This window comes from Schistocerca nitens, chromosome 2, assembly GCF_023898315.1.
Source record: "Schistocerca nitens isolate TAMUIC-IGC-003100 chromosome 2, iqSchNite1.1, whole genome shotgun sequence".
Classification (NCBI taxonomy): Eukaryota; Metazoa; Arthropoda; class Insecta; order Orthoptera; family Acrididae; genus Schistocerca; species Schistocerca nitens.
The window spans coordinates 909,941,462-909,967,456 of record NC_064615.1 but is presented as its reverse complement, the minus strand read 5'-3'; the positions used below and the strand labels follow the sequence as shown (position 1 = coordinate 909,967,456).

Sequence of the window (25,995 nt, the reverse complement as noted above, 5' to 3'; positions counted from 1 at the left end):
TTCGTAAAATTTTTTTGTTTATTTATAGACGGAATCACATTCTTATGACACAGCCATAACCGGTTTAGGCCATACAATGACCATCTTCAGATTCTATAACAATATAAAAGAAAATTTATATCAAAACCTAAAAATAGGTGCAATATTTAACCAGGCTTATTAGTAATCTAGCTCAATTTATGTGAAATACATATAGTTCATACCTAAAGGCGGCATACACCGAATACAGGTTCATGCGTTGTCAAACTAGCTATAAAATGTAAAACACCGTCTTATATAGGTATAAAAATTTGTTGGATTTTGTTCCCCCTCTTTGCGCTAGATACGCGCGTCCCCTATAAGATAGTCTTTACTTTTCAAAAGCCTAAAATATGACAAATTTACTATTAATATTTAGGTCAAACGTATATAAAACTTAAAATTACATAACAGACCGCTAAATCAGTGAAATAACATTTCAGAACAAGGAGAAAACATTGCTATAGACGAAAATAGTAGTAGCACTTGTAGAGTGTATTTCTCACGCCCGATAGCGCTGTATTTCCAGCCATTGCCTGTTTATGCCGTTGTCCATTAGCACGGCAGGGACGACACGGGCAGGACGACGAGTGTGCTGCTCTGCTGTAGGTGGATGACACGCTCCTCCGCCTTAAAGGTTGTTGACATCCGCTCCGGCCCGCACTAGGCAGTGCAATACCCGACCGCCAGAAGGCTCCATAGCTGAAGCACGTATGTAGTAAAAACTTCCGGCGAAACCGGTTATGACTGTGTCATAAGAATGTGATTGCGTCTATAAATGAACAAAAATTTTTTACAAGAGACAGACCCTCCTGTGTAAAAGTAGGAGCCCGGTATGCTGTGGTCAGCAGAAAAGCAGTAACAGCAGAATGGGTTCGTCGAGAGAGCTCAGTAACTTCGAACGTGGATACCTGAGTAATCCATCAGGGATATTTCAATCCTACTATAGCTGCCCAGAACGACTGTTGGTGACGTGATCGTGAAGTGGAAACACGCATTGAACAACTGCAGGTAAATCAAGAGCAGACACATCTCATGTACTGATGGACAGGGACCATTGCTGTAGGTGATCGTAAAAAAATTGCATGAAATCAGCGAAAGGAATCGCACGTGAGTTCCAATGCACTACCACGAGTCCAGCTAGCACAGTAACAATGGGTGCTAAGAGGAATGATGTACAATGGTTGTGCAGCTCCCCAGGCTGCCAGTAAAGGCGGTCGTTGATTAAAATCTGAATTATCATTAGCAGCAGCAGCAGCAGCACTCCGTCTTCAGGCCACAAGTGGCCCATCGGTACCATCCTACCGCCGTGTGATCCTCAGATGAGGATGCGGATAGGAGGGGCGTGTGGTCAGCACACCGTACTCCCGGTCGTTATGATGGTTTTCTTTGAGCGGAGCCGCTACTATTCGGTCGAGCCCTCAGTTCGCGTCAAGAGGCTGAGTGCACCCCGAAAAATGGCAACAGCGCATAGTGGCTCAGATGGTCACCCATCCAAGTGCCGGCCACGCCCGACAGCGCTTAACTTGAGTGATCTGATGGGAACCGGTGTATCCACTGTGGCAAGGTCGTTGCCCTGAATTATCATTACTTTTCTTTTATTGCGGTTGAAAGTAGGCGTAATGCTGCTCAGGGAGAAGAAGTGTACAGTCAGTGCTAAGCGACGTTTGCGACGATGTCGGAGGATGACTGGAAATGAGTGATTTGGGATGATGAATCACGCCATTCCTGTGGCAGTTCGATGATAGGGTCTGAGTTTGGAGAGCTGCTGTAGAACGTTACCTGCCATCATGTGTAACGCCAACAGTGAACTGCGAGAGGTTGTGTTACGATACAGGAAAGATTTTCGTAGATGGGATGTGGTTTCTCCATTGCACTTAAGGAAATGCTAAATATCGAAGGATATGAATACAGTTGTCAGCATTGTGTCCTGTATGCAAAAGAGGAATAGTCTAAAGACCATGAACCCAGTGGAACTCCATTGGAATGAATTAGAATTTCTACTTAGATCGGAACCCATAGAGTCAATATTTTCTCCGGTTTCGGCTCTTAAGGAAGACTGGATTGCCATTCCTCCAAAGACATTCAGACATCTCACTGAAAGCGTCCTCAGGACAGTAAAAGCGAAGGCTGCCCACATCCCACATTAATATCCATTAATAGGTGTCTGAGTACCTTTCATCACACAGTATATTCCGCCTCTAGCCAAAATTTCAGGACAACCCTGCCAGTGGCTTCTGTCCACTCATCTTGCTAGTGTTATACTTTAAAAAGACAGAAGATTATGTGTAAAAACAACGTTATCTATGAAGTGTTTCTTTGTATTGGAGTCTTTCGAAATTCATCCGAGTGTTGGACTTACTCACCTCGTACGAATGAGTCTCTTGTTAAATGTACTTTTTCACTGCCAGTAAAGGTGAGATGATAATCACATTTGTTCGCTTGAAGAGTGTTTGCAACTATTTGGACCGAGAACCTCATGACAAAATCCTTATAGCTTTAGGATTAGACAGCAAACGCCGAAGTTCATCTTACAGCCTAAAATTAATCACACTTGAAAGTAAAATTTGAAAGGAAGGTCTCTGATGGTACTGAGGACAAAACAAGGGTTTTACGATATAAGGAGTTTCCTCATTTTTCAACTCTGTCCTTGAATAAGAGAATGGAGCAGGGAATAGTCTGAATGACCAAAGTAGAGTCCAGTTGAGGCACAAGGAAGAAGCGCTGATAGCATACCGTTTCTCTTTTGCAGGCAAGACAGTTTTAATTTATACAGTGAAGGCCTTCACGACCAAGTATATTCGTTGCTAGTGAGTCTTCGGTGTTGTATGGCTGTGGTCCAAGAAACCGTGATGACTCACCGACAACGCAACGTTATTTATTAACTATCAGCAAACGGTGCCGTCTCTAGTTGATTTCCTGAGCAGGCGAGCAGCCAAAGCTGTGGTCCAAATATCACTGGAGAAAACCCAACTCTGCACCAGTTTTCTCATGCTGACATAGGGATGTCACTGCAACGTGGCAAAATCAAGGGAACAAAGAAATTTAAATATTAAATGGATAGAAACCGTCAGAGACTGGTGCCAGCTTTGCAAGAGTTAACGAGACGGAACTAGCCTAAATATTACATATAAATACCGACAATAAGAACTGCTTACAGCTTATACAGCAAAGAACATTCATTAGCCCTGAAACCTTCAATACCACGCGATTTCTGTCATGAACTAGAAAATACTGGGAAAAATGACAATTAATTGATAGAAGGATTTTTCTCGATAGAGGAACTCTCCATTGAGTTAGATATTGAAAGATAATTGCAATGGTATTTGAAAAGTTGACCTCTAAATAGACCCAGTCAGATCAGTTATTGGCAAAATAAAAATAAGGGCTGTTGTAAACAGAAAATAATAACTTATATAATGTAATCTTTCTCTATTAATAATAATATATACAACACTTTCACACTTGTTTGAAAAATACGCTCCTGGAAATTGAAATAAGAACACCGTGAATTCATTGTCCCAGGAAGGGGAAACTTTATTGACACATTCCTGGGGTCAGATACATCACATGATCACACTGACAGAACCACAGGCACATAGACAAAGGCAACAGAGCAAGCACAATGTCGGCACTAGTACAGTGTATATCCACCTTTCGCAGCAATGCAGGCTGCTATTCTCCCATGGAGACGATCGTAGAGATGCTGGATGTAGTCCTGTGGAACGGCTTGCCATGCCATTTCCACCTGGCGCCTCAGTTGGACCAGCGTTCGTGCTGGACGTGCAGACCGCGTGAGACGACGCTTCATCCAGTCCCAAACATGCTCAATGGGGGACAGATCCGGAGATCTTGCTGGCCAGGGTAGTTGACTTACACCTACTAGAGCACGTTGGGTGGCACGGGATACATGCGGACATGCATTGTCCTGTTGGAACAGCAAGTTCCCTTGCCGGTCTAGGAATGGTAGAACGATGGGTTCGATGACGGTTTGGATGTACCGTGCACTATTCAGTGTCCCCTCGACGATCACCAGTGGTGTACGGCCAGTGTAGGAGATCGCTCCCCACACCATGATGCCGGGTGTTGGCCCTGTGTGCCTCGGTCGTATGCAGTCCTGATTGTGGCGCTCACCTGCACGGCGCCAAACACGCATACGACCATCATTGGCACCAAGGCAGAAGCGACTCTCATCGCTGAAGACGACACGTCTCCATTCGTCCCTCCATTCACGCCTGTCGCGACACCACTGGAGGCGGGCTGCACGATGTTGGGGCGTGAGCGGAAGACGGCGTAACGGTGTGCGGGACCGTAGCCCAGCTTCATGGAGACGGTTGCGAATGGTCCTCGCCGATACCCCAGGAGCAACAGTGTCCCTAATTTGCTGGGAAGTGGCGGTGCGGTCCCCTACGGCACTGCGTAGGATCCTACGGTATTGGCGTGCATCCGTGCATCGCTGCGGTCCGGTCCCAGGTCGACGGGCACGTGCACCTTCCGCCGACCACTGGCGACAACATCGATGTACTGTGGAGACGTCACGCCCCACGTGTTGAGCAATTCGGCGGTACGTCCACCCGGCCTCCCGCATGCCCACTATACGCCCTCGCTCAAAGTCCGTCAACTGCACATACGGTTCACGTCCACGCTGTCGCGGCATGCTACCAGTGTTAAAGACTGCGATGGAGCTCCGTATGCCACGGCAAACTGGCTGACACTGACGGCGGCGGTGCACAAATGCTGCGCAGCTAGCGCCATTCGACGGCCAACACCGCGGTTCCTGGTGTGTCCGCTGTGCCGTGCGTGTGATCATTGCTTGTACAGCCCTCTCGCAGTGTCCGGAGCAAGTATGGTGGGTCTGTCACACCGGTGTCAATGTGTTCTTTTTTCCATTTCCAGGAGTGTATAATAGCGAAGTTGTAGTCACCAACAGAAAATATTCTTTTGTTCAACTTCTGTATTTCTTACACTTTCTTTAGTATTTAGTTGTTGCTTAAATTTATTTATTTTACTTTTTTCAATTATTGGTCTCGAAAAAAGGATTGAAAAAGTTTTTGTTTTTGACTCATCGGTCTTCTGCCTGCTTCTTTGTTTAATTTTGCGTTGTATTACATGCCAAATATATGTTCACAGATGTGTTAATTTGATTTAATTATTAAATGTTTATAGAATTAACAGTTGATAATACTGGCAAAATTCCAGTCAGCAGCTGTAGTTGTACAACACATACATGCAAATAATGTTAGTTTAAACAGTTATCTGTAACTTAAGGGTGAAATTTATGAGATGTAACCCACTCCTCGATTCGGTGGGGTGGCTTACGTGTTTCAATAATACAGATATCTAAACCTTGATTGCAGCCACGCGAAAAGAGTACCTATGGAGAGACCAGAATAACCTGTGGTTCCTGAAGAGGGACGCAGCTATTTTTGGATGACTGACTGAGTTGATCCTGTAACATTAGCCATCATGACCACGCTATATTGCAGTTACAAACAGCTGAAACTACAGCTATTTCCTGAAGATATGCAACTGCACTGTGTGCTTTAATGATGAAGGCATCCTCTTGAGTAATACATTTAGGAGGCTAAATAGTCACTCATAAGGATCGTGAGAAAGCGACTATTCATGAGGACATTGTCATAAAACAATAAACACATCTGGTGTTCTGTGAATCGGAAGGTCTGACGTTAATTCCCTTACCGTGTACGTAGGTTAAATAATTTGAAAAGGAAGATGTACGGATTAAAGTTACATGTAACAGGTATCAGCGAAGTAGGATAGCAGGATGAAGAGAGTTTTAGGTCAGGTGAGTATAGTGCTTTAAAGACAAAATCACATAAGGCTAATGTAGAAGTAGACATTACGAGCTGCTCGTATACTATAATATATAGCCCACTACCTTGTGAGACAGTGAGGTGAGGCAGACCCGATTAGAATTCGGCGGCATGTTAACGATCATGGGATGGTACATTGTCCGACATATAACACACAGAACAAAATCTACTCTATTCACAGACAGAGAGCGCACACGGTTTTTCTCCGTTACACGATACGTTATCTTGATGACTGTGGCGTCAGGGACATCTGGCCACAAATCCTGAAAAGAGGATCCTGTACTAGACGGGATAAGCGCAAGGGAAATAAAGAACGAAAGAAAGGAAGGAAGGAAGAAAGAGTAGGCACAATAATTAGCAAGAAAGTAGGAATGCGAATAAATTTGCTATGAACGGCAGAGTGAAAGGGGTATCATAGCGAAGGTAGGCACAATCTCACGACCCCTCAAAGTAATATGAACATACCAGCCTACTACCTCTACAAACGATTAAGAGGTGTGATGTGACTGGCAATTCGCAGTTTTTCACATACGCAACTTTTATTAATGTAAGTTCACAAGGTTGATGACTGGCCAGTAAAAGTCTCCTAATTGAGGCAAACAAATGTTCACTTTAAATTTTCCACAAAGATTCGTGGTAACACACACACACACACACACACACACACACACACACACTCACAGACACTAGTAACACTCCAATTCCGAAACGAAGACGTAATCTTCAACGGTCGCGGTACACGAGGTCGGCATCCGGCGTGAACTGACTTTGGGGCTGGTTCTAGCCCCTAAATAGCTTTCTCCAGCCAATCAGGTTTTGGCGTAGTGATACTTCCTGCAAGCCGTGGCTCGAGCTCACCCTGCAGGAAGTAGTGCTTGGAATGTCTGTTTCCATTATCTTATATGTACAGAGCCGGTGTTTACCATGGTGCTTTTGGTAGGCCTTGGGCATAGACAACCTCGTCCTCTGTGGTGTAATATGGGTTGCCGGCCCTCAGGGGCTACCTTGGCTCTGGTATAACAAGACTGAAAAAACATATGATGAGATAAAAGAAGTTATTTAGCGTACTGTTCACGTTCTTAATTGTGATCCACCCAGCGAGATGGCGCATTGGTTAGGACACTGGGCTCACAATCGGGAGGACGACATTACAAACCCCGCGTCCGGCCATCCTTTCTTAGGTTTTCCGTGATTTCCCTAAATCGCTTCAGGTTTCTGTGAAAGGGTACGGCCGACTTCCTTCCCCATCCTTCCGTAATCCGATGGGATCGATGGCCTCGGTATTTGGTCCCCTCCCCCGAATCAACCAACCAACCTCAGTTATGATCCGGTCTAATGACTCAACTGGAACGTTTGCTGAAAAGCACATACACAGAAGCGACAAAAATCATGGCATAGCGATAAGAACAGATGACGGTAGTATCACGTACAACAATTTATAAAAGGGCACTGCATTGCCGGAGCTGTCATTTGTACTCAGGTGATTCATGTGAAAAATGACCGCACGAAGGCAATTAACAGACTTCGAACGCTGAATTGTAGTCGGACCTAGAGGCATTAGACATTCCATTTCGGAAACCGTTAGGGAATTCAATATCCCGAGAATCACAACGACAAGAGTGTGCCGAGAATACCTAATTTGAGGCATTACGTCTCACCACGGTCAGTGCAGTGGCCAACGGCCTTCAGTTAACGAGCTGGGGGGTTGGGTTGTTTGGGGAAGGAGAGCAGACAGCGAGGTCATCGGTCTCATTGGATTGGGGAAGGATGGGGAAGGATGTCGGCCGTGCCGATTCAAAGGATCCATCCTGGCATATGCCTGGAGTGATTTAGGGAAATCACGGAAAACCTAAATCAGGATGGCTGGACGCGGGATTGAACCGTCGTCCTCCGGAATGCGAGTCCAGTGTGCTAACCACTGCGCAGTTAACGACCTGCAGCAGTGGTGCTTGCGAGATGTCAGTGCTAACAAACAGCAACACTGTGGGCCGTACGATGAACATAACCGTCAGGACGGTGCGGCGAAATCTGCCGTTGATTGGCTAACGGCAGCAGGCGAAGGACGTGAGTGCCTTTGCCAACAGCACGACATCGCCTGAAGCGCCTCTCCAGGGCTCGTGACGATATCGGTTGGGCCCTAGCTGACTGGAAAACCGTGGCCTGATTAGATGAGTTGCGATTTCAATTGGTAAGACAAGATAGAAGGGTTCGATTGTGGCACAAAGTTCGAGTGTGGTGCAGACCCCACGAAGTCATGGACACGAGTCGTCAGCAAGGCACTGAGGCTGGTCGTGGCTCCATAACGGTGTGGCCTCTATGTACGTTTAATGCACTCGTCCTCTGGTTCAATTGAAGCGATCATTCACTAGAAGTGGTAACGTTCGGCTACTTGTACACAATCTACGGCCATTCATGGACTTCATGTTCCAAATCAACGATGGAATGTTTATGGATGACAATGCTCCATGTCACTGTGTCACAATTGTTCGCGATTGGTTTGAAGAAGATTATGGACAATTAAAGCGAACAATGTCGCCATGCAGATCGCCTGACATGCATCCCATTTGGTTTGAAGAAGATTATGGACAATTAATGCGAATGATGTCGCCGTGCAGATCGCCTGACATGCATCCCATTTGGTTTGAAGAAGATTATGGACAATTAAAGCGAACGATGTCGCCGTGCAGATCGCCTGACATGCATCACATTTGGTTTGAAGAAGATTATGGACAATTAAAGCGAACGATGTCGCCGTGCAGATCGCCTGACATGCATCACATTTGGTTCGAAGAAGATTATGGACAATTAAAGCGAACGATGTCGCCGTGCAGATCACCTGACTTGCATCATATTTGGTTTGAAGAAGATTGTGCACAATTAAAGCGAACGATGTAGCCGTGCAGATCGCCTGACATGCATCACATTTGGTTTGAAGAAGATTATGGACAATTAAAACGAATGATGTCGCCGTGCAGATCGTCTGACATGCATCACATTTGGTTTGAAGAATATCATGGACAATTAAAGTGAACGATGTCGCCGTGCAGATCGCCTGACATTAAAGCGAATGATGTCGCCGTGCAGATCGCCTGACATGCATCACAGTTGGTTTGAAGAAGATTATGGACAATTAAAGCGAACGATGTCGCCGTGCAGATCGCCTGACATGCATCACATTTGGTTTGAAGAAGATTATGGACAATTAAAGCGAACGATGTCGCCGTGCAGATCGCCTGACATGCATCACATTTGGTTTGAAGAAGATTATGGACAATTAAAGCGAACGATGTAGCCGTGCAGATCGCCTGACATGCATTACATTTGGTTTGAAGAAGATTATGGGCAATTAAAGCGAACGATGTCGCCGTGCAGATCGCCTGGCTTGCATCACATCGGACTTCCATGGGACGTAATCAAGGGTTCAGTTCATGCAGAAAATTCTGTTCTGGCAACACTTTCGCACTTATGGACGGCTATAGAGGCAGCATGGCTCAATACTTCTGCAGGGGACTTCCAGCGACTTGGTGAGTGCATGCCACGTCGACTGCACTGGGAAAAATGAGGTCTTGGTTCAAATGGCTCTGAGCACTATGGGACTTAACAGCTGAGGTCATCATTCCCCTAGAACTTACAACTACTTAAACCTAACTAACCTTAGGACATCACACACATCCATGCCCGAAGCAGGATTCGAACCTGTGACCGTAGCATTCGCCCGGTTCCGGACTGTAGCGGCTAGAACCGCTCGGCCACCGCGGACGGCCAAAAGTCTGATTTTAAGAGATATCTCATGACACTTCAGTATACATGGAAGCTGTAGCCAACGAAGCTTGGAAGACAGCAGTATCATCACACTACCACTATTATTACTAGAATTTTTTTCGTAATTTTCATTCTGTATTCGTGAGACTATTCTTCCTTTTTTTTTTTTTTTTTTTTTAACAACTTTCATTCCCAATTCGTTAGAGCAGGACAAGCTTTTCAAAACCTTAGTTTCTTCTGCCAAATCTTCCAGACGGCAGGGAGTGATGCGGAACAAATCCCAAATGGTAATATTTGGGCGGGAATTTCCAGTTTCGGCGTTTGATGACCAAGAGAAATCATCCCAAAACCTACATCTCACTGGAGCACTGAAACTATATTAAATTATTTGTAGGATAGTGTTTTCCATTGCCCACAGAGAAGAATTGAAATTCGGTGCTACAACATTTCTTCAGAAGCTAATTATTATCATATTTGAATGTAAATAATTTTGATGCGATTAGGTAGGTATCTTGGCCTTTTTTGCGAAACTAGCAGAGGGACATGTGTGGAGAGGCCAGACTAACATACGGTTACTGAAGAAGGGCAGCATCCTCTGCAGTTTTTCAGGAGCAACAGCCTGGGTAATCTACTGATATGGCTCTGTAAGGTTAACCAATATGGTCTAGCTGTATTGATACTCCAAACGGCTGAAAGCGACGGGTAACTACAGCAGTTGTGATACGCACGAACATTCATCTATGCTACATGTTCTTAGTGATGATGGTATATTAGATTACTCGGGTAAACAAGTAGGAGAATTTAAAGAGAAAAGTGAGTAGCTAAAGTCGGATTTAATTTGAACTGGTGAAACGCAGCGGCACAGGCAACAGGTCCTCTATTAGGGTCAGTACAGGGTTATCAAGACAAAATCTAATATGGCTAATGTAGGAATAGGTCTCGTGATGAATAAGAAACTAAGATTGCAGGTGAGCTACTACGAAAAGTATAGTGAGCTTGTTATAGCAGTTGCATCAGAGCTCACACCCGTGACAGAGATATAAGATTATATGTCTAAAAGCTCTGGAGACGTTGAAGATATTGAAAGAATGGTTGATGAAATTAATTAAGTTACACTATGTGCACAAAAGTATGGCGACACTTGGCTGAAAATGACTTACAAGTTCGTGGCTCCCTCCATCGGTAATGCTGGAATTCATTACGGTGTTGGGCCACCCTTAGCCTTCATGACAGATTCCACTCTCGCAGGCATACATTCAATCAGGTTCTGGAAGGTTTCTCGGGGAATGGCAGCCCATTCTTCACGGAGTGCTGCGCTGAGGAGAGGTATCGATGTCGGTTGGTGAGAAGTCGGCGTTCCAAAACATCCCAATAGTGTTCAATAGGATTCAGGTGAGGACTCTGTGCCGGCTAGTCCATTACAGGGATGTTATTGTCGTGTTACCACTCCACCACAGACAGTGCATTATGAACAGGTGCTCGATCGTGTTGAAAGATGCAATCGTCATCCCGGCATTTCTCTTCAACAGTGAGGAGCAAGAAGGTGCTTAAAACATCAATGTAGGCCTGTGCTGTGATAGTGCCACGCAAAGCAACAAGGGGTGCAAGCTCCATCCAGGAAAAACACGACCGCACCATAACAACACCGTCTCCGAATTTTACTGTTGGCACTGCACACATTGGCAGATGACGTTCACTGGGCATTCGCCATACCCACACCCTGCCATCAGGTCGCCACACTGTGTACCGTGATTCGTCACTCCGCACAACGTTTTTCCACTGTTCAGTAGTCCAATGTTCACGCTCCGTACACCAAGCGAGGCGTCGTTTGGCATTTATCGGCATGATGTATGGCTTACGAGCAGTCGCTCGACCATGAAATCCAAGTTTTCTCACCTCCCGCCTAAGTGCCATAGTACTTGCAGTGGATCCTGAGGTTGTTTGGAATTCCTGTGTGATGGTCTGGATGGATGTCTGCCTATTACACATTACGACCATCTTCAACTGTCGGCGGTCTCTGTCAGCCAACAGACGAGGTCGGCCTGTACGCTTTTGTGCTGTAGGTGTCCCATCACGTTTCCACTTCACGATCACATCGGAAACAGTGGACCTTGGGATGTGGGATGTTTAGGAGTGTGGAAATCTCGCATACAGTCGTATGACACAAGTGACACCTAATCATCTGACCACATTCCAGGTCCTTGAGTTCCTCGCAGCGCCCCATTCTGCTCTCCCACAATGTCTAATGACTACTGATGTCGCTGATATGGAGTACCTGGCAGTAGGTGGCAGCACAATGCACCAAATATGAAAAACGTGTGTTTTTGGGGTGTCCGGATACTTTTGATCACATAGTGTATTCAGACATTTTAATAAGGCGAAAATTTGTCTGTGATGAGGGACTAGAATTCGATAGTAGAATTAAGAACACAAGGAAAAATCATAGGACAATGAGAACTGGGGAAAAGAGCCACTTGTAACAATTTTACACGGATCACGATATAATCCTCGAAAACACTTGGTTTAAGAGTCATGCAACAAGGTTTAAGACAAAATCTACGTTAAGCTCTGATGTCAACTTCCAGTTGATTCCGTGATAAATTATGACACTTCCTAGCTCCCTGAACAGATAATATTACCCTGCAGTCGAACCCTAGAGGTTGTAGTAGTTAATTAACGGATAAACGGAAAACACCACTGATGAAAAGAAAATATTGGAAGAATAAGGTTGCATCACATGTCGAAATGTGGTACAGTGTATGGAAAGTGGCGTACGAGACGCAGGGGCGCTACTGCAGGGCGTCAGCTGAACAGATGTACCCTTGTGGATGGCGCCCAGCACAATCAGACAGGGAAGGAATAGGCAGGGAGCCAGATGTGAGCAGATGGCAGACATGGACAGAGAAGCTGGAACGGGTGGATAGAGAAAAGTGGCTGAGAGAGTTAGCTGATTTCGGAAGAGTGGAGGAGAGATGACTGGCACTACATTATGTGAAGGAAGAAGCGTGTTGACAAGTGATCGAAACAGTCGAATTTTGACAGTGTGCTACGTAGTGTGCACAGACTGAGTGAGAGGTAATTAAAGTGTCTGTATTATTTGCATCAACCATTTACCTACGAGAACAACGCAAGGAAAGTTTGCCGCAACACACCGCAGCGCCATCACATCTACAGCAACAAAGAATTGAATAATACTGCATGCGTACAGAACTTTTCGGCAGACGCTGAAGATAATGTAGAAGGGTTACTCATTTGAAAGTAGCAGAGAGTTAAATAAAATTTCTTAAAGTCGGATTCTAATAGTAATCACAGGGTGTCAAATAATTTTTTCTTGAAGTCAGATTCCAATCGCAGAGTTTTAAATAACTTTCCTTGATGTTAGGTTTCAATAGTAATCACAGATTTCACTACTAAGCAAAGTATGGTGAGAAAAAGTGGACAAACGTATGAAATCTGTGGGGAGTAAACAACGTTTAGTAGACAGATAATAGCAGTCACACACTATACTTCTTGAGATGTGCCAGATGTAATATAGCATGTAATTTTACTTGACGTACGGTACAAAAATTTAAAGAAAATGATAAAGAAAGATACATGAATATACATGAAATAATAAACAGCGACATTACTGTTGGCGTGATATTATCAAACAGTAGTTATACTTTTTTCGCTGTGTGATAGTTGGCGCTGTAATAGTCACGAACGTATAAGTACGTGCTACCACGTAACATTCCGCCAGTGCGGACGGTATTTGCTTCGTGATACATGACCCGTGTTAAAATGGACCGTTTATCAATTGCGCAAAATGTCGATGTCGTGTTGGTGTATGGTTATTGTGATGAAATGAAATGATCGTATGGCATTGTTGGCGGGAGGCCCCATTCGCGGCAGTTTTTAGGTGGCGTCACTTCGGCGACTTGCGAGTCAATGATGATGAAATGATGGTGAAGGACACACAACACCCAGTCCCCTGTCGGGAATCGAACCCGGGCCCCCTGCGTGGTAGGCGGAAACGCTACCGCTACGCCACGGAGGCGGACAGGCTATTGCGATCAAAATGCCCAACGGGCGTGTGCTGTGTTTGCTGCTCGGTATCCTGGACGACATCATCCAAGTGTACGAACCGTTCGCCGGATAGTTCCGTTATTTAAGGAAACAGAAAGTGTTCAGCCACATGTGAAGCGTCAACCACGACCTGCAACAAATGATGATGCCCAAGTAGATGTTTTGCTGCTGTCGCGGCTAATCCGCACATCAGTAGCAGACAAATTGCGCGACAATCGGGAATCTCAAAAACGTCGGTGTTGAGAATGCTACATCAACATCGATTGCCCCCGTATCATATTTCTATGCACCAGGAATTGCATGGCGACGACTTTGATGGTCGTGTACAGTTCTGCCACTGGGCACAAGAGAAATTACCGGACGATGACAGATTTTTTGCACGCGTTCTATTTAGCGACGGAGCGTTATTCACCAACAGCGGTAACGTAAAACGGCGTAATATACACTATTGGGCAACGGAAAATCCACGATGGCTGCGACAAGTGGAACATCAGCGACCTTGGCGGGTTAATGTATGGATCGACATTATGGGAGGAAGGATAATTGGCCCTCATTTTATCGTTGGCAATCTAAATGGTGCAATGTATGCTGATTCCCTACGCAATGTTCTACCGATGTTACTACAAGATGCTTCACTGCATGACGGAATGGCGATGTACTTCCAGCATGATGGATGTCCGGCACATAGCTCGCATGCGGTTGAAGCGGTACTGAATAGCATATTTCATGAAAAGTGGATTGGTCGTCGAAGCACCATACCGTAGCCCGCACGTTCACTGGATCTGACGTCCCCGGCTTTCTTTCTGTGGGGAAAGTTGAAGGATATTTGCTATCGTGATCCACCGACAACGCCTGACAACTTGCGTCAGCGCGTTGCCAATGCATGTGGGAGCATTGCGAAAGGCGAACTACTCGATGTTGAGAGGAATGTCGTTACACGTATTGCCAAATGCATTGAGGTTGACGGACATCATTTTGAGCATTTATTGCATTAATGTGGTATTTACAGGTAATCACGCTGTAACAGCATGCGTTCTCAGAAATGATAAGTTCACAAAGGTACATGTATCACACTGGAACAATCGAAATAAAATATTCAACCATACCTACGTTCTGTATTTTAATTTAAAAAACCTACCTGTTACCAACTGTTCGTCTAAAATTGTGAGCCATATGTTTGTGACTATTATAGCGCCATCTGTCACAAAGCGTAAAAAGTTGTCCAACTAAAACATTAATATTTATTTACGTACAACACGAATATGTAATAAAAATGGGGGTTCCTATTTTAAGAAAAACGCAATTGATATCCGTTTGACCTATGGCAGCGCCATCTAGCAGGCCAACCAAAGCGCCATCTGGTTTCCCCCTTCAAGCTAGACAAGTTTCGTTCTTTGTAGTTTTTTCGTTTGACGCTTATTTCGTGGGATATTTGGCCCGGTCACGATCAATGGAGCACCCTGTATTTATCGAACCATCTGTGGGCGAAGCTTTGGGGACAAGGCACTGCAAAGGACTTGGAACAATGTCTGAACGGAATGAAGAGTGTTACTTGAAGGAAGCAAACAGAAGTAAAATAAGGGTAAGCTGATCAGGGGAGTCTTTGGATGATGGCAACATCGAGTTGATATTTAATTTTTTGTAGTATTTTTAATATTACACCACATTTTAATTTAACTTTTAATTTGATTTAAATGAGTACTTTTAATTTAGGTCTTAGAAGCAAATGAGTTTGACACTACCAACTCCATGAAGAGGAATCCAGACTGTGACTAAGGAACTGAGATCGATGAACTAAGCAAGGTGTGGCAGTCGTTAGCACAGCGGAATCTGGGCGACGACGGTTCAGATTCCCGTCCGGCTATTGAAATTAATTTTCCTTGTTTTCACCATATTGCTCAAGGTAAAAACCAGAATGCTTCGGTTGGTAAGAATAGGGGTATTTTTTCCCCATACTTATTATAATAAGACTTTGCGTTCCGTCTCTATTGAGCCTAACTTTCCTCCCTCCTTTTATTAGATTGAAGTGTATAGAAGACCCTCCGGCAGGCACTGAAAAAAGTTGTTCTCGTGAGAGAATTTTGAAACAAGCGAATCAGGAGAAAGCAAGGAGCAAAAGAGGATGTATGAGAATAGTGAGTAAACTGAACAAACATGATCGGACATTAGACTATTTGAAAGAAGAAAACTGATGTAGGTTGTAAAAATGTTTCCCCTGTATTTCTAGCCTACTGTCCAAGGAAATTTAATATCGAGAGCTATATGCTCCCAATGTCCAATGTGCGGTTAATTAGCACTCTACGTCATTGGAGCAGTTTTTTCTGAATTTGTTTCAACCTCTCTAAGAAAATATTTCTTTTATCTGACTAACTTTATACATAGATCATTGATGTTTCTTGTGAAATCCTGGTAAAGTAAGGTATTGGGTTTATAGAACTTTCGGATAATCAACCTTTCTTCGAATTTGAGTTAAAAAGATTAATAACAGCTTAATGAGCAAAGAGAACTCATAAAACTCCTGAAAGTAACAAACCTAACAAAAATTGCTTTTGTTCTATTAGAGTATTAACTATTTCTCTTTCCTCGAATAACTCGCCCAACAAAGCTGTAAAAGCGTATTTGTCCTTAATTGCCGTGACCAGTACAATTTCGCATTTAACAACGGGATTCAGGGAGAAAATATATCGGTGCAGCGAAACGATTAAAAGCGCCGAAAATAGATCCGTAGTGCGAACTCGCTAAATACCGAGCAGCTGGCTTTGCGAGTTTCGGCCATCGCAGTGCAATTGAGGAGAGTGCAGCGCACGGCGCCATTTGTTCTCGTTGCAGCTCGGTGCCGGCTCACTGGCTGAAGAAGTGCCTAGATCCTAGAAACACTCTCTAAAGGCTTTACTCACTAGGCTTTGACCTTTCGAAGAAGCGTTAAAACTGTCTTAGGCATGAAGTGTAGTAGTGAAGAATTCCCGGATGGCATTAAGAAAAGATTTACTGACAAAAATATAAATTTTTTTTAAAAAATGGCTAAAATTACCGTACCCGAAGTGCGTCACTTGACGCATCGGAACATGTGGAGCAGAAAACATATGTCAGTGGCGTTCAATCTAGGAAGTATTTTAGTATATTCCGAGTCCAGCATCTAAGAAGTGTTCAAAGGCTTGGCCTGCGATAAAAACTGATAGCCATTTCCTGGATCACTTCCGGTTACCAGGTGACATCTTCCTCATAGGGGAAGAAACGGAATATCCTATCTACAGTGATGCAAGAACTGGACTTTTCCCTCGCAGTAGTTGGTTTGGAAAGAAATATCGGCAAAAACAGATTCTGGGTCTAGATATTCAACGAGTCAAAATTTACCATAACGATGTTAAGCCTTTTCGAAACAGATTTATCTTGGCCAGAAATTTCACCTAGCGAAAGCCAATCACAAGGGCAGAAATACCACGAAGAATAAACTTGAGTCGAGCAGGGTTTAGAAAAGTTTCCTGAGCAATAAGGAACCCCCGTTGAACGTAAATACGAAAGTGTACAAAACCCAATCCCTACCTGCAACGACTTACAGCAGTGTCTGCGTAAAAGCGACTACTGATGAGTTACAAGTGTACAGTGGGCTGTAAAGACGCGTATACTGCAATTCACCTACAGGGACAAGATTAGGCACGTAGTGATCAGACGAGAAACACACGTTACAGACATTGTCTCGAGAGATACTATGTTGAAATGGCAACTGGCTGACCACAAAGTGAAACAAGACCCCGAACAAATGGAACAATAATACGGTTCGTTGGAGAGTTTGCTACACACAGAAGAAGCCGTTGGAGACATCAGAAGTCACCCTGAATGTTAAGAAAGGTAGGAAAATACTTTTCCTGGCAAGAGTAACGGCATGCAGATTGGAGAGTATCTGAGTAGTCAGCATCAAAAATGGAGAAGCATCAAAGCTGTGGAGCACAAACAGATAAAATTCAAAATCATCCGTTGATTACACTTTCGGCAAGTAGATACGAACATCGTTATAACGGATGAGAATGAGCCACCGCGGTTTCATTGACTTTTTAGAGAGTTGCTGCGAAGAAACAGTGTATATTCAGGAGTACAGAAATACAAGTCACTTAGAAATGAAATAAATAAGAAGTTCACGGAAGCTAAGGCGAAATTGCTGCATGAAAAATGCGAAGAAACCGAAAAATAAATCATCGTCGGAAGGACTGGCTCAGCATGCTGAAAAGTCAATACAACCTTCGGTTAAATTAAAACCAAGGGTGGTAACGGTAACATTAAGAGTGAAATGTGAATTGCACTGTTAAATGCAGAGGGGAGAGCGGATAGGTGGGAAAAGTACACTGAAGGCCTCTGTAAGGAGAATACTTGTCTGATGACGTGATAGAAGAAAAAACAGTCGTCGATGTGGAAGTGATAGGGGATCAACTATTAAAATCAGAATTTGAGAGAGCTATTGAAGATTTAAGATCGAATAACGATGGACGGATGGATAACAATCCATCAGAATTTCTAAAATGAATGGTGAAGTGGGAAGAAAACGACGATTCACGTTGGTGTGTAGAATGACTTTCGGAAAAACATCATCCACACAATTCTGAAGTTCTCAAGAGGCGACAAGTGCGAGAATTATAGTACAAGCAGTTTAAAAGTTCATGTATCCAAGTTGCTGACGAGAATAATATTCAGAGGAAGGGGGAAAGAAAATTGAAGATCTGTTAGATCATAATCAGTTTGGCTTTAGGAAAGGTAAAGGCTCGAGAGAGGCAATTCTGACGTTGCGCTTTATAGTGGAAGCAAGACTAAGGGAAAATGAAGACATGTTCATAGGATTTGTCGATCTGAAAAACCGTTTGACAATGTCAAATAGTGCAAGACGTTTGAAATTCTGAGAAAAACGAGGTAAGATATAGGGAAAGACGATTGATATACAATATGCACAAATTCTAAGAGGTAACAGTGGAAGACTAACAACGAAGTGCTCGGATTGAAAGGGAAGTAAGGCAGGAATGTAGTCTTTCGTCCCTACTGTTCAATCTATCCATCTAAGAAGGAACGGCGTAAATAAAAGAAACTTTCAAGAGTGGAACTAAAATTCAAGATGAAAGGATACCAATGACAAGATTTGCTGACGATAATGCCATCCTCAATGAAAGTGAAGAAGAATAACACAATCTGGTGAATGGAGTGAACAGTCTAATGAGTACAGAATATAGATTGAGAGTAAATGGAAAAAAGACGAAAGTAATGAGGAGTAGCAGAAATGAGAATTGCGAGAAACTTAACATCAGAATTGGGGATGACGAAGTAGATGAAGTTAAAGATTTCTGCTACTTAGGCAGCCAAATAACCCACGACTGAAGGAGCAAGGAGGACATAAAAAGAACTAGCACTGGACAAAAGTACATTCCTTACCAAGAGAAGTCTACTAGTATCAAACATAGGTTTTAATTTGCGGAAAAAATTTCTGAAAATGTACGTTTGGAGCACAGCATTGTATAGCAGTGGAACATGGATGGTGAGAAAACTTGGAAAGAAGAGATTCGAAGCATTTTAGATGTGGTGCTGCAGGAGAATGTTGAAAATTGGGTGGACTGATAAGGTAAGGAATGAGGAGATTCTCCGCAGAATTGGCAAGGAAAGGTATATATGGGAAACATTGACAAGAAGGAGGGACAGGGTGATAGGACATCTGTTAACCACTTATTAATACCTCTCATGGAACTAGAGGGAGCTGTAGAGTGTAAAAGTGTAGACGAATACATCCAGCAACTAACTGAGAACGTAAGTTGCATGTGCTATTCTGAAATGAAGAGGTTGGTGCAGGAGAGAAATTCGTGGCGGGCAGCGGTGTCAAACTAGTCAGAAGACAGATGACTAAAAAAAGAAAATTGCTACGGCAGCAAGGAGACCTTGGTTGTAGTAATTTCTGAAACCTTCATCAAAGATTCAAGCGAAGTTAAAACCTAGCTGAAAAATAGAAAGAGAACGAAGTGAAAATACATGTAAGGAAGGAGAGCAATAAGAGATGCGTTCAATGAATTTCAAAATAAAATTTTGGAAACCGATCTGAGAAATTTCGGTCTCATGTAAAATCACTGAACATACTGGCGCCAAACGTAAGACAATAGAGAAAAAATTAAAGTCCTTATTTCGGTCTTCTGAAACTGGGTCGCCGCTGAAGATCGTAATACGGTCTCGATAATCTCAGAGCGCCGATATGGCGGATACTGAGACAAGTAATCGCAGAGAAGAAAAGCAACTACAATCGCTTAACAGTGGAAAGGCATCAGAACCAGATGATATACCTATTACATTCGGCAACACACCTTTGCGTACCACATCCAGCGGACCGATATGTCAGCATTACCAGCAGAAACGTCCAGTTGTGCAACGAGGAGTGTCCTCAAGTTCCAACGTTGCGCGACCTTGTTGCGATGATTTCTGTTCCGAGGAATATAGGATAATATCAACAGCAGCAGAAAATGATATAATCGGAGTAGAATTTCATATAAATAGGAAGGTAGGAGAAAGAGTGAGTTAATGTGAACAGTTCATTCTCATTAGAATGGACAGCAAACTAACACCGACAACAATAGTTCAGATATACTGTACATGCAAACTTCGTAAGCAGCAAATGAAGAGATAGAAAAAAGTATACGAGGATAGTGGACAGGTAACTCAATGTGTAAAGGGAGATGAAGATCTAATAGTCGTGGGGGTTTGAAATGCACCTGTAGAGAAAGAAATAGGTCACGGGAGGTAGGAGCAAGAGAAGCGAAAGACTAATCCCAGGTGGTATGAATCACAAGAGGAGGGTGTATACTTGGAAAAGACGGGGTCGCACGGGAAGGTTCCAGATGGTTTACATCATAGTCTGACAGAGATTCCGACATCAGATATTAATCATATCACAATTTAGTAATGGTGAAAAGTAGACTGAAGTTTAAGAAGATTGTCCGAAGGAATCAGTGTGAAAGGAAACTGGATACTGAAGTCTGGGAAATACCGAGATACGTTTGACGTCCGCTAAGAACGTGGATACTGCGATAAGGACCGCAGCGTAGGAGGCTCAGTTGCAGAGGAGGTTACATCTCTACAAAGATCAATCACAGGTGTTGGACAGACAAACATGGGTACAAGGAAGCCAAGAAACTTTTGATAAGAGATGAAATACCTCAACTGATTGGTGAAAGAAGAAAGTACAAAAACACTCAGGTAAAGCCAGCAATACAGCAGTATAAATTCCTTTGGAGTGAATAAATAGCCAAGGCGAAATGGCTGCAGGAAAGATATGAAGAAATCTAAAAAGAAATGATAGTCGTGAGGACTGATTCGGGATTTAGAAAAGTCAACACAACCTTCGCTGAAATTACAAACAAGGGTGGTACCATTAAGATTGCTATTGGAAAACGCAGAAGAGAGAGCTGATAGATGGAAAGAGTGCACTAAAGCCTTCTATGAGGGGGAGGTTTTTTCTGATTACGTGATAGCAGAAGAAATAAGAGTCGGTAGAGTAGAGATAGGGGATCCAGAATTAGAATCAGAATTTAAGAGAGATTTGTAAGACTTAAAATGAAATAAGGCAGCAGGGACTGATAACTTTTCATCGGAATCTGTAAAATCATCGGAGCAGGTGGCAACAAAACGACTGTTGACGTTGGTAGATAGAATGTAGAAGAATGGCACAAAACATAGTTCACATGATTGCGAAGACAACAAGAGCAGATAAGTGCGAAACCTGTCGCACAAACAGCTTAACAGCACATGCATCCGAACTACTCATAAAAAATAATATACAGAAGAATTGGAAAGAAAATTCGGGATCAGTTAGGTAACGATCAGTTCGGCTTTACGAAAGATACAGGCACGAGAGAGGCAGTTCTCACGTTGCATTTGACAAAAGAAACTAGGCTGAAGAAAAATCAGGATACGCTCATAGCATTCGTCGACCTGGAGAAAGCGTTCGACAAAGTAAAATGGATCAAGATGTTGGAAATTCTTAGAAAAATAGGGGTAAAATATAGGGAAATAGCGGGAACGTACCATATATACAGCCGGCCGAAGTGACCGAGCGGTTGTAGGCGCTACAGTCTGGAACCTCGCGACCGCTACGGTCGCAGGTTCGAATCCTGCCTCGGGCATGGATGTGTGTGATGTCCTTAGGTTAGTTAGGTTTAAGTAGTTCTAAGTTCTAGGGGACTGATGACCTCAGATGTTAAGTCCCATAGTGCTCAGAGTCATTTGAACCATTTTTGAACCATATATACAAGAACTAAGAGGGAACACAGAGACTGAAAAACAAAGACTGGGTTTCTCGGATTAAGAAGGATTTCGCCTCTACTGTTCAATTTATACATAGAAGCAGTAATGACAGAAATGAAAGGTTCAAGAACGGGATTAAAATTCAGGGTGAAAGGATATCAGTGATATGATTCACTGATGATATTATTATTCTTTGTGAACGTGAAGAAAAAATGCAAGATCTGTTGGACGGAATCAACCGTCAAATGAGAATACGAATAGGGAGTAAACCGGAAAAAGAGAAAGGTAATGAGATGTAGCAGAAATGTGAATTGTGAGAAACTTCAGAACTGCGAATCACGAAGTAGATGAAGTTAAAGGAATTTTGCTACCTCAAAAGCAAAATTACAGTGATGGACGGAGCAAGGAGGACATAAAAAGCAGACTAACTCAGACAAAGAGGGCATTCCTGGCCAAGAGAAGTCTTCTAGTATCAAACATAGGCCCTAATTTGGGGAAGAAATTTCTGAGAACGTATTTTTTGAGTAGAGCATTGAACGGTAGTGAATCACGAACTACGGAAAAACTGGAAGAGTACTGAAGCCTTTGAGATATGGTGCTACAGAAGAATGTTCAAAATAAGGTTGACTGATAAGTAGGGAATGACGAAGTCTTTCGCAAAATCAGCAAGGAAGGAAGACAATGAGAATAAAGACAAGAAGCACAGGATGATAGGACTTGTATTAAGGAATCTGGGAATAACCTCCGAGGTGGTAGAGGGAACTGTAGAGGGTAAAAACTGTAGGAGAGGACAGAGATTTGATTGCATTCACATTTTTTAAATGCACACTCAGTTTTATATCTGCGTGCAATAACATTGTGTTTCCGGGATTCGGGGAGGCACGCTGGCTCCGGATCGAATCCTCCAGGTGGACAAAGGACGAGGGTAGGTGTGTTGGTCAGTCTGGGTGTGTTTTTCAGACTTTTCACACAGCCATCTAGGTGAATATCGGTCTGGTACCCACGACCTTCTGCACGATTCGCAAACATTTCGAACACGTTCCCACGCTTTTACATGGGACGACACTAGACACAGACAGATTGGTTGCACAAATTCCGTCCCGGGAGGGGGGTGGGGGGATCACAATGATGATGGGATCCCGCCACCTTCCACCATTAATAATGCCAAATCCAGATTAACATATCGATCTTGTGGTGTCACAGCCAGACACCACACGTGCTAGGTGGTAGCTTAAATCGGCCGCGGTCCTGTAGTACATGTCGCACCCGCGTGTCGCCACTGTGTGATCGCAAACCTAGCGCCACCACAAGGCAGGTCTCGAGACACTGACTCGAACTCACCCAGTTGTACGGACGACAGAGCTAGCTACTAGACGTACGAAGCCTTTCTCTCTCATTAGCCGAGAGACAGAATAGCCTTCAGCTAAGTTAATGGCTACGAACTAGCAAGGCGCCATTAGCCTTACAGTGATTGTAATTAAAGTCTCCTTTGTGTGATGTACCACAATGATTGATTAAAGATAAGTATTATACCAGCTACGTACTTTTCTTCATAGCATTAATTACGTATCCTGTTCCAGTACTTCACGCCCGTCTGCGTTAGTCTAGCGTGCCTTTTAAGCCACCTCTATCTACAAGGTGTTGGCCCAGCTGCCGACACATCAGATCTACTTAAGATACGGGAGGAACTAGGAAAGAGAAGAACAACATGTATGTATTGTTTTTGTTTCCGACTCGAATACATAGCTACTACGCATGTCCAGTCACAATGTTGACACGTGGATGGTCGTATACGAGTCACCACTTGTAAATTAGATTTGGCCCGAAAACTTCCAGGCATTTTGATGTAAAGAACAGAACGTTGCTATTGAAATAACAGCTATGGCGGAAACAATATCGTTAACATAAAACATACACACACACCCTCTTGATGTCAAGAAAATTGGATATCTATGCATCTACAGGGATATACTGCAAATCACACTTAAGTGCCTGGTACTTTAATGTACTACATACAAAAGTGCTATGTCTTTAGGTGTTAGAACAAACATCCTGTGTAGACGCATCCCTTATCTTCTTTTAAAATATAGTGGTAGCAGACGGTTACTACAAATAGCATTGTTCAAGTATGCATACGCATCAGACCACATTCACGCAAATTGCATAGTTTTCTGCTGTCCATGGTGTAAATGTACTTAACGGCTTCTTTCTGCTAGAAGGCAATGGTTTTTGCTTTCGCCTTGAATTTGTCTACCAACTGAGGTTCGAAGATCTCGAGGGGTCAGTGAAAGTTACTCGCTACAACTTTTAAGGGATCAAGAGACCTTTCTCGACCAGAGAACCCAATTCCAATTAACGCGCGAGGACGACTCACGCATTTATTGAAATGAGTGCTGACTTTTACTGCTTCACCTTAAACTTCACGATCGGTTCATTATTAAAAAGTCCATAACAGTTCACCGCCAATGCCTGCCTAGCGCTTGAATTTCACAATCAGCTTCCTTCGAAGAGAAATTAAAGTCGTAAAAAGTCTCTGTAGTAATGACATTTTCCAGAAAATACGACTTACGTTTCTTTCACTTATTAAAGAATGTTTGAGAGTCAGACAGAAACGCGCATACCGCAAGTGAAAGACCTTGTTCTGTTAGAGTTTCAGTCACAGGCGTCCTTCATACTGAAAGAAAATTTTTCCGCGCTCTTTCCAACTTACCTACAGTAAATCCTGGATCAGAGTATTCCTAGTTCATTATTTCTTGTTGTTAAATCCAGCAGAAACACTGATTTTAGTTTTGCTATATTAGTGCCGCTGACTTCTTAATAAAAGCTGGCACAGTGTGTTGGTCAATAGATTTACACAGTGTGTTTACGACACATACACGACAGAGTTTTCGTGCCAGAAAAATATTTTTAAAAACTTTACAGAATCATTACTTAACAAGATATTGTTGTTATTCATTTGTTAAATGACACACAAGACGATTTTCTGAAGAAGTTTCAGGAAACCTAGGCCACGAACATGTAAATAAGACCCAATCAAAAGTCAGAGATTCAGCTTAAAATCTGAAGAGGTACACACCAATTAACGACTAGTACACAGGAACCTGAGTGCTCGAAGCAATATGGCACCTTATTCGCAGTTTCAGCACGCAAATTCTAAGAATTACAATTAACCAGTCAGATGGAAGGGAATTATTAGCAGAACATCGTTTTCCATTCTTCTACTGTCGTGAAGAATACAATTCCTGTTGTTATTAGGGATTTTTCCTTGGTGAGAGAACTGGAACCGGGCCACTCAAGCACCTTCTTGTAGCAGAAGTATGTGCTTCAATACCTGGAAAGTCACCAACCGACGGGAGAGCGGTGAGCTGTCTTTATGTCCCACCATACCGCATTCGAATGATGCGCGATGACATGGCGGCTGGGCGCCACCTTGTGGTCCTCCAGACACAATCACCGAGTTTTGTATCAATGCAAAGGTCATGCAGGATCTCTCATTCCAAAATATGTCTTCTAAATGTTTGCTTAAACTTTACGTAACTGTGTCCTGGAATAATTCACGTTCTGTATCTGTCGACAAAATACAAGAGTTTGTTAATTTATATTTCAGGAGTGGAATCTTCTGCTGTCTGTACAATTATCGATTCGTGACAGGTCGAAACTAACGGTCATAATGAAAGATTACCTGAGCGGACAACGTGAAACATTCATCTCCAGTACGGAAAATGTTGACCATAATTAGACGATGTTCAGCGGCATTGTATGATACACTTTAGTTGAGTATGTGCCGAGGAAAGTTGTGAGGAATGAGAAAAACCTCCGGTGGTTCGACAGCCATGTGAGGAAGCTGCTCCGCAAGCTAAGTGTGTTTCATTGTATATTTAAACGTAGCCACAGCCTCAAAACAAAAGAAACAGAACGAAGCCAAAATAAACGTACCGAGAACCATGCATGAACCGTTCAACCAAGCCCAAGGCAAAATTAAGTCTACCGATCTAACAAAAAATCCTAAGAATTTTTGGTCATATGTTAACTCGGTAAACGAATCGAAGCCTTC

At 43.3% G+C, this 25,995-nt stretch overlaps 1 protein-coding gene and 1 pseudogene across 1 annotated transcript in view; both read right to left on the bottom strand.

Moving 5' to 3' along the window:
- Nucleotides 1-25,995, bottom strand: part of LOC126235439 (pyrokinin-1 receptor-like) — a 437,397-nt gene that overhangs the window by 2,331 nt on the left and 409,071 nt on the right. The gene's annotated exons all lie outside the window — the stretch shown is intronic.
- Nucleotides 1,477-1,594, bottom strand: LOC126238060 (5S ribosomal RNA; annotated as a pseudogene).